An 18,093-nucleotide genomic window follows, 5' to 3' on the forward strand; every position below is an offset into this window, starting at 1 on the left:
CCCCAATGCTCGCCCCTCGCTCCCTCCCTTCCTCCCGCCTGCGTCGAGCGCGGGCGGCCCGCCCAGGCAGCTCTCGAGCAGCCCGCCCCTCCTCTTTCCTCCTCCCGGGTTGGCGGAAGCGGCCCCCAAACTCGGCCCCTCGACTCCTCCCGCGGAGTCTTTGCACCCGAGGAGCGCCCTCCATGCGCTCTTCCAGGAGGCGCCCTGTGCTCCCAACGAACAAGACATCTATTAAGTCGCCCCCAGACGTGTGCTCTCCCGATCTGGTCACAGGTCCGCCGCCCACGCGACCCGAGGCACCGGCCGGAAGCTGTCCGCTCCGGTAGCGCGGCGGGACCGTGAAAGGAGGGCGCCCTGGGACCTCCTCCCCTCCCCCACCCACCCGCATCCTCGCGGCCGGTCTCCCCACTCCCATCAGAGGCGCACGCGCGGCTCCGAGCGAGTTCATTCCAGCCAAGTGAAAATTCCTCGCGCATACACCCTGCGTGGCATGAGACAACTGCACAGGATTCCTAACTGCCAAGTTCGAACCAGTGTGTTTGGAGTCATAGGCAAAGTTATTGCTTCCTCTTTTAATCAGAAGAAACGGCCAGCTTGTCCTGGCGCTGAGAGCCCAGGATAGGTATGAGCCATTCCACCGTGGAGGCTTTCCTTCTTGGAGAGGACACACTCCCCCTCCAGCGCTCAGCACCAGGTTTTCGAGCGCTGGCTCAATTATGTCAGAAATTCTAGCTCAAACATCCCGTCTGGAGAGCTGGCTCACGCGCCAGGCTGTGCCTCCCTCCCTCCACACACATGTAAAACGGATGTAGGGGGAGAGCGTTTCCTAGGCTTGCACAATGCCTGGCACTAGTGCCTAGTATACGGGCTGGCTCCGAGCAGATGAGGTCAATTTAAAAGGGATGGTGGAGATTTCTACCTATAAGCAGATAGGAACATGGTAAGGGTGTCCTTAGGCTTAGCAGGCTCTGTTCTCAATAATTCCTCCTACACCAGAAAACATGCTCATTGCGCTAGGGACAAGGCTGCATTCATAGATAATTCAAAAAGCAGGCTCACACACTGTCTTGGTGCCACTTTTGTCCACCTTTCCTTCCTATTAGAAAAACCTTACACTTTTCTTAGTTATAAAATGGGGGGGATAAGAGTTGTCCCTACTTCCTAGGACTGTTTTGAGTTTTAAATGAATTGATACACACATAAGCATTTAGAACAGTATCACACACCTAAGCTAATGCCTGTTAGCTCTTAAATTATCCATTTTGAAGATTTTCTTGTAATCTAGAAGACAGAGAAGGAAATGGTTTGGGTAGAATTACCAGTATTACATATAAAAGGGTAGGCAAGAAAACCTTAATCACTGAAACAATGATGGACATGTTCCAATGACCGACATATTTAATGAAAAGTTAATGCTTAATCTGTCTGCTAGATAACCCAGCTCTGTTTTAAAAGTTATATTTCAATTCCTTTTTGACTCCTCTTGAAGACCCATAATACTTGACTATACTTTCAGTGGCTGCTAGCTTAGGCAACACATGAGGTTTTAAATAATGACAATTAAAACACTTATGGGATCTCAAATCCATTATAAAATCCACAGTGCATCACTGTGTTATTTATATTTTCCTCCAGGCACCTCTCAAGTACTAGAGCAACAATGATGTGGAAAATTCAAACTGTGGTAGAACATAATGTAAACATCTTCTAATGTTGCTTAAGGTACTGTATGATAGGGGGGAGGAAAACAGCGGTTGTGGTAATGAGATGGAGGGAACAGATTTCCCTTGTAGTATGTTTGGCTTTTTAGACTAGTATCAAAATTAGTTATCATCATTAAAATAATGGTTCTTAATCTTAGGGCAGGGAGAATAAGCTGTGGAAAGCTATATACCCTCTTCTCCAAAAATAAAATATACAATTTTATTTAAAAAGTGTGTTTGCTGGCACATGTAACTTTTAGGGAATTCAGAAATTCCTCTAAAATTCAACTATAGATTCCTACATTAGGAACTCTTTAAACTCTCATGCAATATATTGGACTGTTGATGAAGGAAATGGGCGATCGAACAGTATAACAACATCCACTGGATGCATTATATATAGACATAGAGGTTGAGTTTTCTCAAAAGCAGGTTTTAGACAGGTATGCACTAGCTCCAACACTTTCAGTAGAGATTGCTAAAGACTGTGGCATCCTTGTGGAGAAGGCAATGGCACCCCACTCCAGTGTTCTTGCCTGGAGAATCCCAGGGACGGGGGAGCCTGGTGTGCTGCCGTCTATGGGGTCGCACAGAGTCGGACACGACTGAAGTGACTTAGCAGAGCAGCAGTGGCATCCTTGAGTGTGGCCCCTTTGTTCTAGAAATTGACCCCATACTCAGTCAGAAATCTTGTATAAATAGGTAGCTAGTAATAATATGAAAGATTGCCTAGTTTTTCTTTTAAAGAACTACCAAACTCTCAACTTACTCATGTATATTAGATCAGACTTGAGGGGAAAATCTCAGAATAAATAAAATATAAAACCCAGGATCCTTGTGCTGGTTATGCTAGTCTCAGATTCCCCATGTGTAAAATGGAGTCATATTTTATGGATTGATAAAGTAAGATGATACATGTCCAAGAGCTTTAAAAATTCTGAAGTTTGTTGGTTACTGTTATTACCCTTCTCAAACTTCCTTCTCTTCGCTGAGAATGACATGGCCTTATTTAGGTTTGTGCTGTTTTGGTAGTTTTGAAAATCTACACTATGAAATAAAAATCTGTCTCAATTCTGACCATTTTTTTTCCCACCATTATTCGCCTCTAAAAATGAATGTTCATTCAGCAAGCTCAAAGGTTAAGGGTAGAGCACTGAGTGTGGTGGGGGCCGGGAGGCGGAAAAGATATTAAATATATGGGGTTTGAGTTAAAATGCCTGGGTTCAAACCTAGACTTTTCACTTAATCGCTCTATAACAAAGTAACTTAATGCACTTGGAGCTCAGTTTCTTCATCTGTATAACTGGGATAATAGTACTTGCCTCAAACAGTTGTGGTAGGGATTAAATGAGGTATTATATGTAATATGTGTAGAAGAGCAAAGAAAAGTAGACACAAGAAAATGAAAACGGAACCAAGCTCATTCTGTGGCTTAGGGGTCTCCATGGATGCTGAAAGCTCATCTTAGTCTTAAAAAATGTGAGTATAAAGATATAAAAGTATAAAGATGTTCCAGGCAGAAGTGAATGCAAAGAGGTTTGGGAAAACAGAAAGTAATTTACTGGGATGCATGTGAGAAGCTGGAAACATAAACTCCTGAAAGAAAAGCCTGCAAAGGAGTCTGTTAAGTGCTGCTTACATGGATCAGAAGGAAAACCAAGAGTGAATGGGATGTCAAGGAAGTGGGGACACGCTGTATAGGCTACTCTTTCACAGGTTAGCTGCGATAGTTCAAGGCAACGTGTGATAAGAGGAGGCAGAAGGGAGGTGGAAGAGGCCTGAGCACACATATACCCTAAAGGAAGAGTGCCGGGTGACAGGAAGAAGTGTTAGGAGAAGAAAGAGAGAGAGAGAGAGAAATTGAGGACACAGGCAAGATAGGGTATTTCTGGGGACCTGAGGCACCTAAAAAGTCAGGAAGAAATGGAGTACAAAGCACAGGGAGTGATCATAAATTTGATGCAGGAGATTCAGCTAGATGTGGGAAGGGAGAAAAGGTCAGGGCAGGGAGGAAGTTGAAACACTTCCTTCTGTGAACAAAGAAGCCTGGCTTGTTTACAGTGATGATAAGATGGTGGGTTAGGAAGTGAGAGTGGTGAAGATTTAGGATATCTGTTAGGAAGAAAGATAGATGGGCTAAGACAGACTTAGAAACTGAGAAGCCTTTCCTTCAGCCTGGAGAACCCAGCTGAGGGTAGGCGACACTATCAGAGGAATGTGTGACTCTTTTATTTAAATTAAAGGAAGCCTTGTGATGATGGTGCTCCTGTGACCCTACAAATCAAAGAATAGTAATTCTAGATGTGAATATTAATTCAACACACCACCAGAAAGAGAAAGAAAAACATTTGAGAAGGTGTTAATAGTATTCTGAAATTAGGTTCTGGTTCTTACAAGCCACTGCAGGATTCACAGGGTATGATATGCATGATATGCACATACATCATTTGAAATCATTATTTTATTAGGAAAATAGAGGTTATTGGATACATAACTCTGACTTGGTGACAGGACTGACAACTGACAGTCTTGATTTCACTATCTGACAACTGACAGTCTTGATTTCACTATATGACAACTGACAGTCTTGATTTCACTATCTGTTTTTAAAAATTATTTTTAATTGGGGGATAATTGCTTTATAATATTGTATTGATTTCTGCTATATAACAACATGAATCAGCCATAGGTATACATATGTCCCCTCCCTCTTGAACTTCCTTCCCACCTCCCACCCCAACCCACCCCTCTAGGTTGTCACAGAGCACCTGATTTGAGCTCCCTGTGTCATACAGCAGATTTTCACTGGCTACCTAATTTTACATATGGTAATCTATATGTTCCAATGCTCCTCTCTCAATTCATCCCACCGTCTCCCTCCCCTACTGTGTCCACAAGTCTCTTCTCTATGTCTACGTAATGACATGCTTTTCCACTGTGAACTCTTTTGAGACTACTCTTAGCTTCAATGTCCACATCTTTAAAATGGACTCTATCTTGCTCTACCTTTCTATCTCATGGGATTGTTATATCAAGTGAGGCAATATACATGAAAGCATACATCTCTTTACTGTATTTAATATTAGTATTGTTATAAACGAACCATTCAATATATAGCTTGAGGTTAAAAATAAAGAATATAGAGAATACCTTTGGACAGAAACAAAGAAGCCTATTAACTGTGGGGAGAAGAAAAGGGGTATGAAGATAAGCATGTGATTTTCTTTTCATATTCTATGACTTATATTGTTGGAATTTTGTACTATATGCATAAATTAACCATCTAATTAAACAATATCTTTTATTAGACAAATAAAAGTTGTTTTTCTGAAAGCCATTATTCATAATGTTATTTGACAAAGATTAACTGAGTTCGTACTATATGCCAGGTGCTTGGCATATAGTGGACACACTATAATTGTGGACACACAAATAAAAGAAGGGTCCTTAGTCAAGAGGGTGAATTGGTATCAACCGTCAACGTATTTGATTCTCTCGAGGAGAAAGGTGGTCTGGAATTGGGATGTAGCCTTTAAGGGAGCCTACATTCACAGTATAGGAGAAGGAAGATGCACTCTGATCTGTGCACGTCAGTGTGCACACTGTAGTGTGCTAATACACTTCAGACCCGTGTTATCAGGAAAAAGATGTTGTGTTTCAGGGCCTGGAGAGGTTCCAATAATTAAGGTGATCTCCTTAGGAAACAGCTTATCAGAGCAGGTATACTCAGTTAACAGTGCTTCTAGACATATCTGGGCTGAGCCTGAATAAATGGGCTCTAGGGTTGAATGAATGCAGATGGTGACTGCAGCCATGAAATTAAAAGACGCTTACTCCTTGGAAGGACAGTTATGACCAAGCTAGAGAGCATATCAAAAAGCAGAGACATTATTTTGCCAACAAAGGTCCATCTAGTCAAGGCTATGGTTTTTTCAGTAGTCATGTATGGATGTGAGAGTTGGACTATAAAGAAAGCTGAGTACCAAAGAATTGATGCTTTTGGTGTTGGAGAAGACTCTTGAGAGTCCCTTGGACTGCAAGCAGACCCAACCAGTCCATCCTAAAGATCAGTCCTGAGTGTTCATTGGAAAGACTGATGTTGAAGCTGAAACTCCAATATTTTGGCCACCTGATGCAAAGAACTGACTCACTTGAAAAGACCCTGATGCTGGGAAAGATTGAAGGTAGGAGGAGAAGGGGACGACAGAGGATGAGATGGTTGGATGGCATCACCGACTCAATGGACATGAGTTTGAGTAAACTCTTGGACAGGGAGGCCTGGCATGCTGTGGCCCATGGGGTCGCAAAGAGTCAGACACAACTGAGTGACTGAACTGAACTGAAAGCAATGGAAGAATAATTTCAGTCACCTCTTTTAATGTAGAAAGAGATAGTAAAGTAAAGAAGAGCCCAGGCCTAGCTCTACCACCAACTTTATCACCTTGAGAAAGTAATACTTTATTCTGGCATTGATATCTTCAAAGTGGGCGCAATAACAGCTGTACCTCAAAAGAGACTTATTCAGCCAAGAAAATTGCCCCTCAAAGTACCCCTGGGTAAGAATTCTAAGAGCTTAGTGTCCAAGCCTGGCATTTTAAATGGGAAAGAAGAACCTTCTTGGGTAAAAAATGACAAAGAATACAAGGTTTTCCTTTAATTATTTATTTATTTCCCCACAGGGATAAAATGTAACTTTAGTAGAAAGGGAGATCTCTGAGAAACAAAGCAGATCTCTGTAACAGGTTAGTTAAAAATAGGGAATGTGACCCCAGAAATTATATCTTTGGAAAATTCAAGACAGAGGCATGTTTTCTTCTCCCCCCACTTTTTTTTAAAAACTATTCTCTAGTTAAATTCAATACAGCACAATTACTGAGTATCTGTTATGAATAGGGCACTCTTTCAGGGACTCTATGATTTTTCACTTGTACTCTGAATTATCGTAAAATTTATCTTCCTGCTCAAACAGGATGTGGGCAAAGAGCACAAAACACAAATTCTCTTTAACTTATTATAAACCTGATGCATAATTATAGATAAGTCCCAATTTCTCAGTCTTGGTTTCCAAAGTATTAATTGGGTGTAGAATCTGCAGTACCTATCATCTTCCCAAGATGATTTTGAGGATAACTTCTAAGTATATGTTATACAGCAGCTGTCTTCTCCAAAGTGTGTGCAAAACATATGTGATTTTAAATCTATATAAGGAGTTTACTATTAAAACTATTTCTAGAGTGGACTCTTGTGATATGAGGACTCTATAAATCATGAAAATGATTAATCTCTAACTAAATTGTTTTATAAATGTCTGTTTTTGTTTGTTGATAAGTTTCTTTTGTTGAATTACTTATACTTATCTGTAGCTACTTAGCAAGTTGAAAAAACTAAAAGGTAGCACTGTATGTGTGTGTGTCTCTCTCTCTTTTTATATATATAGTATGTGTATATATAAATATATAATATGTATTTGTGTGCATACATGAATAATTTGTTTATATGCACAGAATATGGAGAATTAGAATTAGCCTCATCCTGAGGGACAAAATAAGTAAAGCATATAATCAGAAGAGAGAGAAAGAAGTAAATAGAAACAAGAGAAAATTCATTCCAAATTGCCAAGAAAATCATAATGGCTACCATTATTGAACCCCAACTATGTGATAAGCATTAAGCAGCTTTAATTAGATACATTATTTCTAATCCCACCACTATCCTGTGGGATAGAGAGTATTATCCTTCTTTCATAAAACAGAAAAAAAGAAGCCCAGAGTGCTTAACTCACAATGCACAAGGAGATGCAGTTCAAGTTCAAGGTTTCCAGTTCCATCTGAGAGATGCACACTCTCCCCACTAGGTCTCCCTGCTGATTGATTTGTACAGTATGTAGTGGACAACTCAGCAGTGTTTTCTCTTCTCTGAGAACTGTGCCATCAGGCAGGTTGTGAATTCTGGACCAAGGTGACAGGATCTCCACTTTTGGGAATTACCATGCTTCTGTGTGATTATTCCTGGCTAATAATACACATGGTGACAGAAATTTGGATCTTGAAGTCCCCTCAAAGTCACTTAATCCAGTCCTCTCATTTTTGAATGACTTCTTCCTGATTATAGTTCACATATGCAAAAAAAGTAAGAAATGAGCTTTATAAGGAAAATGAAAAATTATACTACATAGAAACAAGAACAGCATTTTGAAATATTTCCTTCCTGTCTTTTATCTTTGCTCAGTTCTTGTGGATATAACACAGTTTTGAAATGAACTTTTCCTCTTACTCATCGTTAGAGCATTTTCCCAAATTCTCCAAAATCACTTTATAAACACTACTTTTAATTTGCTGCAACATACTCTACTTGGGGGAAAATGTTTACCTACCGATGCCCCTGTTGTCAGATATTTAAGATTTTTCAAAATTTTTGCAATAAATAGTATTTCAGGTTTTCAAAAAGTATAAGTCTTGTGATACATATTAAAAAATTGTTTTTTAAAAAGTTACCCCTTTGATTTATAAATGGAGGGGTAGTGCATTGCCATGGTTACTCAGCAAGTAAATGATTCCTGCAGATCTTAAACCCAATCCTCCTTTATGTTCTTTCTTGGGCCACAGCAACTTACTCTGACCGTGACAAATGTGGTTGGTGAGGATGTCAGCCACACCCTTAAATAATGATCTTGGAGAAGACACAAATGCAACATAGGTAATGGGACAATCTTAGTTTTTATACTCAGGTAGCCCGCATCCTTCATCGATCAGTTCTGCGGACTTGAATAAATGACATAAACTTTCTGAGCCTCCATTTCCTTACCTCTCAAAGAGGGGAATAAAACATATCTCATAGGGTTATTATAAAGAATATAGAATGTCAGATATAGAAAAATCCAGGTACACAGTAGGCTCTCAATAAATGGAACTTCTTTTCTTTTTTTTTTAAGGATACGATATTTACTATCATCTTATTTATTTAGGCCATCTGTCAATTTTTTTTCTCATTATTGTACATTCTGGCAGGTATCTGTGGATTGAACAAGCAAACTGCTTTCCAAAAGGTGTGATTAATTCTGTCCTCTTTGAATTCTAATCCCATGAAAACAGAGCTTCTTTGTAATCACGTTGGCTGTATTATAATAAAAGTATGTCCACAAAATCTTTCATTAAATCATGGTAAGTAACAAAGGAGTGTGTTACTTACATTCATTCAGTGTTTCCTCTCCATTCATTGCCACCCACCACCATTCCTTGGATTGCAGTTCAAGTTGAAAGTACAATGGAGAAACTATAGGCAAAATTGTAAAGTTTACCTTCTCTAAGCTTCTATTCCCAACCTCCCTCTTTTTCCTCCTTGATGGGATAGATTTTCTCCTTTCAAATATGTGTTGCTGTCTTAATTGCTAACCTTGAAGACATACAGTATTCCAGCATATAGTATGCTGATGCTTGTAGGTGTTAGTATCAACTTGAAAAAGTGAAACTCACAGAGAAGTAACATTGTGTTTAGTTTTTACTCTTGGTGGAAGTTGAGTGTTCATGGTTGATCAATAGGGTTTAACAATGATTTAGGATACTCTAATTTCCAGTAGCCTAATACTCGAGTATTCTAATACATCTATTTTGAAGCTTTCCTCTTCAAAGGGAGACTTAGTTACCACCCTCCCCACAACTATCCTTTAAGAGCAGACTGTCTTCTTGGGGCTCTAGAGTCTAACTGTTATCTTCATTTTTTTTTTCCCTTTCCTGGACTTCTGAAAATTCTGAAGCCAAACTACCCTCTGATATTGTAAAAGATCATAAGAAAATTTTCTGTGTTGGATCACTCTTCCTGGAGTCACATTCTTTACCCACTATGGAATTAAACTGCTCTGGAAGGAATCAACTTCATGATCACATAGGTCAATTCTGAATGAATCATAAAATGCTTTCTATTCGTGTTTTAGCACCTTTCACTTACAGATTTAACATTCCCACTTATGCTTTTCCCTTGAGACTCTAGATTGAAGATATACTTTTATAGTTCTCTATCTTATGGTTAAGATGATAACTCTCAGACTTCATTTTTCAAAAAATGATAACAGGATATTTTTTATGTTTATGCTACACTAATTTTATACACCTAGGTCAATTTTGCCCCAGGAAGTATATTCAATATATTTTGTCTCTTTGATATCCTACTAAACGTGAATAAGAATAGTTGGAGGTTATCTTCTAAGGCAGACATTTTGAAGGTTTTGAGGATGACTTTAACATTTCTTCCCCACTTTCTGTCCACCACACACACACACACACACACTCAAATACACACACACACTCACACACACAACCCTATGCATGCACATTTTTTACCAAAGAACTTGTAGGAAAATCTGTGCAAAAACTATTGATTCAGATATACTTCAGCAACCTTTCTGAAGGAATCAAGAACCCATTATGTGTGTTCCCTCCAAAAATTATTATTTGGGGTTATTAAATTTTTTGATAAGTTAAAGGCAAGTTAATAACTTTTTTCAATTTTCTAAAACCAATTTAATTTCTTATTTTAGAAAACAGAGGTTCACGACTATTGTTAATACCTGTTTAATAATTATGAATACTAGAAACGTTTGGGATCACACTATAAAGGCCATCATGTAGGGATTATTTAAAACTTTATACTGATTTTCTGTACAAACTTACCTGACACCTTGGAATACATCAGTGATTTGAATAAATAAATATATGTTTATTATGATATGCATGTTCTTTAAAACGGAGTTCAGGAATTCCTAGCTACTCTAACTAATTATAGTTAAGAAGGCATTTACTGTAAAAGTGAACTAATGTGCTTTTAAGGATGTAGTTTAATTAGGCACTTTAATAATAACTGACAAATGTATGTGATGGATTGAAAGTTTACTATGCCTCTTTACATGTGCTATTTGTACATGTACTAGTTCTTACTGGATGAGTACTGGAGGGTACCACCTCAGGTTTACAGATGAGAAAATGGAAGCACTGAGAGTTTTAAGGATTTAGTCCTAATACCACACAGCTAGTAAGTAAAAGAAATGGAATCTAATCACAGACCACATATTCCAATAAAGTGACATTTCTACTTTGTGCTTCAAGTGACCCCTACGCTGGTGCATAGGTTTCCTATTTATTGATCTTAAATTGAAGTGGAAGTGAGTAATTTAATTTATAAAGAAGTTTTGAGTTAGTTTTATTCTGGGCAAGATACAAATTTCTAAAATGTTAATCTTCTTGTTTTATTATGAGATTGAATGGCTTTTAGAGCCTGGAAGGGACTTCAGTTATTAAACTGCCTTATTTTTCAGAACTTTTTCATTCACCTAATCAATATATATTTGCTAGAATATATGTAGCTAATGCTGAATAAAATGCAGATCCAAGAGAGTTAAGCAATTTACAAAATAACTAACTATAAGAGATGGAACTGACACTATATGTATACATTTATATATATAAATGTATTCACTCAAGAGGCAGTTATAAAGGGCTAAGTTAGGGCATTTGGTGCAAGAAGCACACCTATTTGAATTTGGCATGTTACTAGTCAATGACTTTTGACAGACCATTTGCAACCCAGTCTATGAAATGAGAGAATAAAACCCCTAGAACAAAAGGAAAATGTGACCATTAAATGAAATAATATAAGTTGATGTCCTCTATCACTGTTAATAATCTCCTCATAATTATTTTGAGGAAAAAGAGAAAGCAAACTTGACCATATACTTTTAGAAGAAAGTTTCAACAAGTTTCTTTTCAAAAATTGTGTTACACAAAATAAATTCAGTTTCAACTATTCAGTATGTAAATTGAATTGAGTAAAATTCAAAGTGTCCATGTTGCATGTACATGTAACAATTATTTCAGAGTTAAAATATATTGCTAGTTCTATAGGCTGGTAAAGATTTGCAACTGGGGGGATACCCTGTTTTGGGATAGTTGCTGTTTCTTTAAATTGGGTGAAAGAGTTGTACAATTGCTGAGTCAGATGATCTGGCAGCCAGAGAGATTCAGAGCAAGAAAATGGTGGCACTCAAAAAAAGAAAGTAAAACGTAAGTTCCCCCCCGTAATAAACCAGCAAACTAATAGGGGTAACATTAGAAAAATGTAGTTTAAAAGCAGAAAAATTATGACTATAATTGGGAAAGCATAATATTGTAGTTTTACCTATAATTGCAAATTCTTTTTAAGCTTACATTATTTGTAAATATATTTTCTCCTCACCAATGTGTTTTTACAGACACAAAGACCCATCATTTTGTCTATAAGTGCTTTATTCTGTTATGGGTACATTTTACTGTAATTTGCCTTGATCATAAATAAATATAATTTAAACCTGTAAAATACTTCTATGTTTTCTTTCCCTTCTCTTACATAATTTTAGTGTGTTATGTTTACTGCTTGATTTCTGATTTGGAAAATAAAATAAAATGAAAAAAATCCCTTATTACTTATTACTCTATCTATCTAGCACTATCCATCCTATGTAAACAACAGTAAGTATATATAGTGCTTCAAAAAGATACCGTTAATGTCTTTTGTGGAAAATTTCTGTCTGGTGCTACAAACTTTAATGCACAAGTATATCTTATTTCATCCTTTGCCCTCAAATGTGTTCTGATTGTAGAGACCTGACATCTAAGAGACGATCTTCTCCAAGTCACATGAAGAATCACATAATACTAATAAAGGGTTCCCTTCATTTGGTAAAATAGCTCCTCCGATGAATTCTTTAGATTCTCAATGTCCTACCTGGGACCCAAAGTGTGATTCTAAAGTTTTAAATCTTATCTAAAAGTCTGAATTTCAATTTAAAAGTAAATAATAAAAAATAAGTTAAAAAAAAAAAAACAATTTGGCCATATTTGTCCCAAGGAGCTATCTCTTAACAGAATCCCCCTTAAATGCTTTAAAATGCAGGTTATTGGGACTCCACAGCAAATCTGCTCAGTTAGATATTCTGAGAGTGAATTCCAGAAATATGTATTTTAAAGAGCAGTCCAGGTAATGATGCTGCTGATAACCTTTGCCTTACTTCTTTAACTTCACTAATTATTCTCATGATTAACTTAAAAAAAGGCATATTTATTTATACCACTCTGATGGCATAGCTTTGTTAGTTTCAATTTGTTTAAGAGATTACATATCTTTGTTCATACAGTGCTGAACCTCTACAATCTACAAAACTTTCCTTCCTTGAGAAAAAAACACCTACTGGCTGTGCAACCATTTAAATAAATTCTGAGATTTTCTTTTTAAAGGTAAAGGGGGAAACCGAGAGCTAGTTGAAGAAGAATTAAAAAGTCATTTGTAATAAAAATTTTAAAATCAACTTATTCTTTTCCAAAGGACCTCTGAGGCACTGTAATTTTCAATCTTGTAGTTGACACTAATTCTTCCTTTCTATTACTTCTGATTATGTAGTCCTGCCCAACTGCAACAATCACTCTAGTTTTTATGCAAACAACACTGACAAGCAGAGATTATCTTCAATCCTTCTTTCTTTAAAAAGCAAATGTTATTGACATATAGTAAGTTCAACAATTGTCAATACACATGGGATTTCTGAACAAACATTGAAAGACCATGAATTAGGATTTGGAGCCTCTGCCGAGGCCCCCAGTTGGTGGGCATTTTCTAAGGTGGAGTAGTCTTTAAAAAGAACTCCCTTTTCCTACTAAACAAAATATTTATTACTAAGGTTGTCTCCATCAGTTGGCTTGCTGACATAGAAGTTGACCTTATTTTCAAACTTACTTTTTTTTCACTCTGATAAATGATATCTTTTTAATGTTTTAACTGAAGGAAAAAAGTTTTCAAATATGAGGAAAGCTTCAGTATAAGAAGAAACCTATTGCGAGACCGTATCACTAGAAGAATATTACGGACCGTTCTTTATACCACCTTGCATCCCAGACAGAGAAACAAAGAAATCCAGGCCTGTCAACACTCTGGTTGCCCCCTAGCCTGGAAGGTAAAGGAATAGTCGCCAAAACTTAGAAGTGCACCTCGGAGTGAACCTGTCCCATCCCGCTCCCACTCTTGGGGGTGGGGGCGGGGAGGCCTAGTCAGTTTCAAGACGGAGAGGTGACCCAGAGATGTCCCCTGTCATACTTTTACCCCTCTGAAAGCCACGAAGCCCACTCAGATTCCACTTGCCCCCACGCCTCTCTCACCTCTGTCAGCCCGCGTCCTGCTCTGCGTTTAACCCTTTCTCTGCTCTGTTACTTTGATGAAATATTACGTGCGGAAATAGCTGCGGCGAGGAGCATCAGCGAGGCCCAGGGAAGGCTAAAAGTAGAAAGGGTGCGAAAGGGCGGAGTTGGGTGAGGGTCTGCGTCTAGCTCTAGCTGGAGGGTCCTACCCCAGCGGCAATAGCATCCGAAGCATCTCTAAGAATTGATACGGTGGGGTAAGAGTCAAGGTGGGTGGCTGGGGTTGAGAAGCGAAGGGGCCGGTTCAGAGCAACTTCGAGTCTCACGTCCTTCTAGACCTCACGTTGAGGTCCTGGCAACAACCGTGGGGACCCCAGCCTAGCTTTGGGAAGTGGCAAGCCCCACCTTGAAGTCGTCTAGAGAGGACTTGGGAGAAGGGATCCGGAGAAGGGGGCAAGTGCTAGAACCGGAGAGGCCTAACACCCAGGCGACTTGAAAACTGGTAGAGCCATCCATTTATCAATTATTTAAAAACGAACTACGTTGTGAATAGGGACAGCGTTCCCTAGAGTCAGAACCCTCACAGACTCTCTCCAGACCTTAAAGGCACCTTCTTATATAGAATATTTGTGCAATAGAATACTTTCCTCATCCTTTCTAAGTAAGGTCTTAGTTCACTGAACTGTAGGAAAATAAGGTTTTTATCTTTTTTTTCTTTTTTAACTGATGATGGTCATAGTACTTTGGAAAACTCAAAAGTATAATGAAAAAACAAAAGACCACCAACCATCTTGAGGAAGCCACTATAAATATTGTGTTACTGTGTGTGTGTGTGTGTGTGTGTGTGAAGAGAGAGAATTAAGAATAAGAATTGTTTACTGTTTCTGCTTTAAATCTTGCTTTTAAAAAATCACTTAACTTTATAATATAATAATTTTACATTCTATTAAATATTCTTCAAAAACATGATTGCCTATAATGATCCAGATCTGAAATATTTCAGACCTAATTCCAGAGTATAATTCAAAATAATTTAACAATGTGATTGCTAGAATTTTAGGCAATTTTCAATTTCTTGCTACTGTTTATTTGTATCAATTTTTGTCAGTATTTTTCTTTCCTTAAGATGATGCCTACTTATAGAAAAGCTAAATAAAAATGTATGGATATTTAGAAGCTCTTGATATACAATGTAAAAAACGTTCTTGCCAGTGAGGTGTTTAGGAAAGTGCATTAATCTTCAGTCAGTAAACAGACACAGTATTAATCATCAGGTATGTGAAAATCAGAATCTAGAGAGCTGTAGGGTTTTTTTTTAAAGCTATTCAATATTAGAATTTTATGTTTAGAAAATGAAACTATACCCATTGTTTACATAATTTAAACTACAGAAATAAAACACCACTAAAACTTTTTATCAGGCTGGATTTTGGAGCAGAGAGGATTCTCTGGCCTAGAGTGTTTTAGGATGGAGTAGGGCAAGTGAGGTTGTTATGCTTTTCAAAAAGAACTAAAGGTTTTAGAAGCAAAAACACTGGGCCAAATGTTCAGCCTTCTTTGAAGAAAGTATTTTTTGAGATGATATAGATCACTTTATTATTAGGAGTCACTCACACTTTGGGAAAATGGTTTAGCTTAACTCTATCATGGTAGTTACTAGTGATAAACTAATACGTAATTAGCAGACCTGTAAAATATTGTGGACGCAGACAGCAATAGGCTGTGTTGAGAATGGGCATTTTAAAATTTGAGTCCCCAAAGAAGTAAATGAATATTGTCTTATTTCTGATAGCTAGAGATCATGTACACATTGGGAATAATGGTTTACTAACTGTATAGTGCTTACCGTGAGAGAACACTATGCCGTTAAAGGAGGGGAAAAGCCCTAAGAGTTCCCAGATAGCAGTAAACAAATAAATATTTAATTTCAGAAAAGTATGACTATTTTATAAATACACCAAGGTAGAGGTAACAAGTCAATTAGTGTAATTCATCAGGCACGTATGGATAAGAAACTAGTAACATGAAATTTTATTATATACAGTTTCCAGTCATATAAAAAAGTCATAATGAATATATTTGCAAAACTATAAAACTATGTTAAACTAACAACACCATACCAGTCAGCGTTAATGTTAAATAATTCATACAAGTTATATTTTTAGCACTGTGGCTCTCAAGGAATTGTATGAGTCCCAACATAATTACCATCCACATATATTGTTAAATCAGCACAACCATAGACATAATATATATAATTACATGCCATTTATAATGAATACTTCCAGATGTTTTTTATATATGTGTAAAATTTCATATAAGAAGTTGGAGAATTGCGCATATTTTCAAAATATTCTATTTTTTCTAAGCCATGTGTTCTGACATCAGATATTTGCTGAAAATTGGGCTTTTCATATGATCATCATATGATCAATGCATTTTTAAACAGCTTTCATACCTGAAAATTGACTTATACCTAAATAACGAGAAATAAATGGCTATTTAAAATGAACCTACCATTTTTATATTTTAACTCTTTATACAACAAATATAAAATGAATATTTCTCTAACTTAAAATAATTGCAATATTATCCTATGTACTCCTAAAATAGAAATCAAGTAATTACAGAATTTACATAGGTTACAAATCTCTACTTCGTTACTATAAGTTTTTGGATGCAACTTAATAATTTAAATAAAATAGCTTTATATAGAGAATAATATTAAAAATGAAGATATTAAAAAACATATTATAATGGCTAAATGCTTGCTGGTACAGATAAAGCACCGTTTGAAAAATGGGATCCTGTTAGTGTTTTAAAATGAACTGAAATCAAATCCAGCAACACCCCTTGAAATTTTTTACAAGCTACTTCTACTAATGCTCAAAAATAACTGACCGTTAATAAAAATATGAAAAAGAAAATGTGTACTTTCCCAATCAATTGTTTGTAGATTTTCGCCAATAGAATTGAGGCACCTAATTAAACACGGATAGTGTTAACAGTTTTACATTTACATGTCAAAAATTCTAACTTTAAAATAAAAAAATAATTCCCCCCTATGCTGGCCTTTGCTTTTTTCAAAACACATATTTCCAGGGAAATAACGCCACAAGGAAGGCCACAAAATGAAGCCTCATTAAATTGTTTTTGGGTTTTTCATCCTGGTTCTAATTAGCACTCTCTATATTGTAACTATATATATATTTTTCAACTATTCTGGTCATAGGAAATTACATCGACTGTGTAAAGAATTATCTGATGTGAGGACACAACTACCTAGATTTCTGTTTTTCAAGAAGTAGGCCTCATTTTGGGCCTTTTAGTTGGGGCCTGAGATGATTAAAATATGATCGATGTCATCCTTGGGCTCCGCACTGCAGTTCTGGCTTCTTCTAAACATATGGGCATTGTCCCGACTCCTTTAGATAACACCAGGCAGCTAAAAAAGAAATCTCCATCTCACTACGAAAGTCAATCTCTCCTTTGACTTATAAAAGCAAGTGATTGCTCCTCTTAGAAGTTACTGATCCTGCGATCAATATTACTATTTTGAGAGTAAAAGTAATATTTGAGGGTGCGAACCCCCACCCTCAAACCTCTTCCACTACCGCAAGGAGAGAGGGTTGACCCGGCAGGAAGAAAAAAGGCGGCCTCCAGAAATCTAAGACCGTTAGTAATACTTTCCTTCAGGGCACAATAAAGTGCTTTTGAAATACACCTTGTGTGTGGATGTGTGTGTGTGTTTACTGATTCCCAGTCAGGAAATTCAGGAGTGACTGACTTCTAGAGTAGGTTTAGAATCTCCCAGTTTCCCCCAGAGTTTCAGGAACTTAATGAGGTGTGTGAAGGGGGCTCCGGGCTCACTCAGCATGCTGGGAGAACTGCACCTAGGAGAAACTGTAACTCGTATGGGGAGAAAGTGGAAGGAGCCACCAACCCCCGTAACAGCCTCCTCTAACCTCGTCCGGAGGTGACTTATCTGTGCAATAGATTACATCAAACAAAATCACCCAAGGGCCGACTGCGCCCCGGGATTTTCGAGGCCTTTCCTACCTGGTCTAGGATGCATCGCTGCGCTCTGCGCTGGCTCCTCACTAGCCATCAGCACGAGGGCCACAGCGGCCCGCACACTCGGCGCTGCCCACTCACCCGCTGCCCGCGCGATGTGCACCACGAAAATCCTGACTCGTGGTGGGCCGTTCGCGCGCCGAATCCTCACTGTAATCAAG

The 18,093-nt window shown here is 37.8% G+C and overlaps 1 protein-coding gene across 1 annotated transcript in view; it reads right to left on the reverse strand.

The window, feature by feature from the left end:
- CDKN2B (cyclin-dependent kinase inhibitor 2B (p15, inhibits CDK4)) overlaps positions 1-18,093 on the reverse strand; it is a 39,496-nt gene that overhangs the window by 6,459 nt on the left and 14,944 nt on the right. The gene's annotated exons all lie outside the window — the stretch shown is intronic.

Source organism: Bison bison, unplaced genomic scaffold, assembly GCF_000754665.1.
Source record: "Bison bison bison isolate TAMUID 2011002044 unplaced genomic scaffold, Bison_UMD1.0 scf7180017864326, whole genome shotgun sequence".
Taxonomy (NCBI): Eukaryota; Metazoa; Chordata; class Mammalia; order Artiodactyla; family Bovidae; genus Bison; species Bison bison.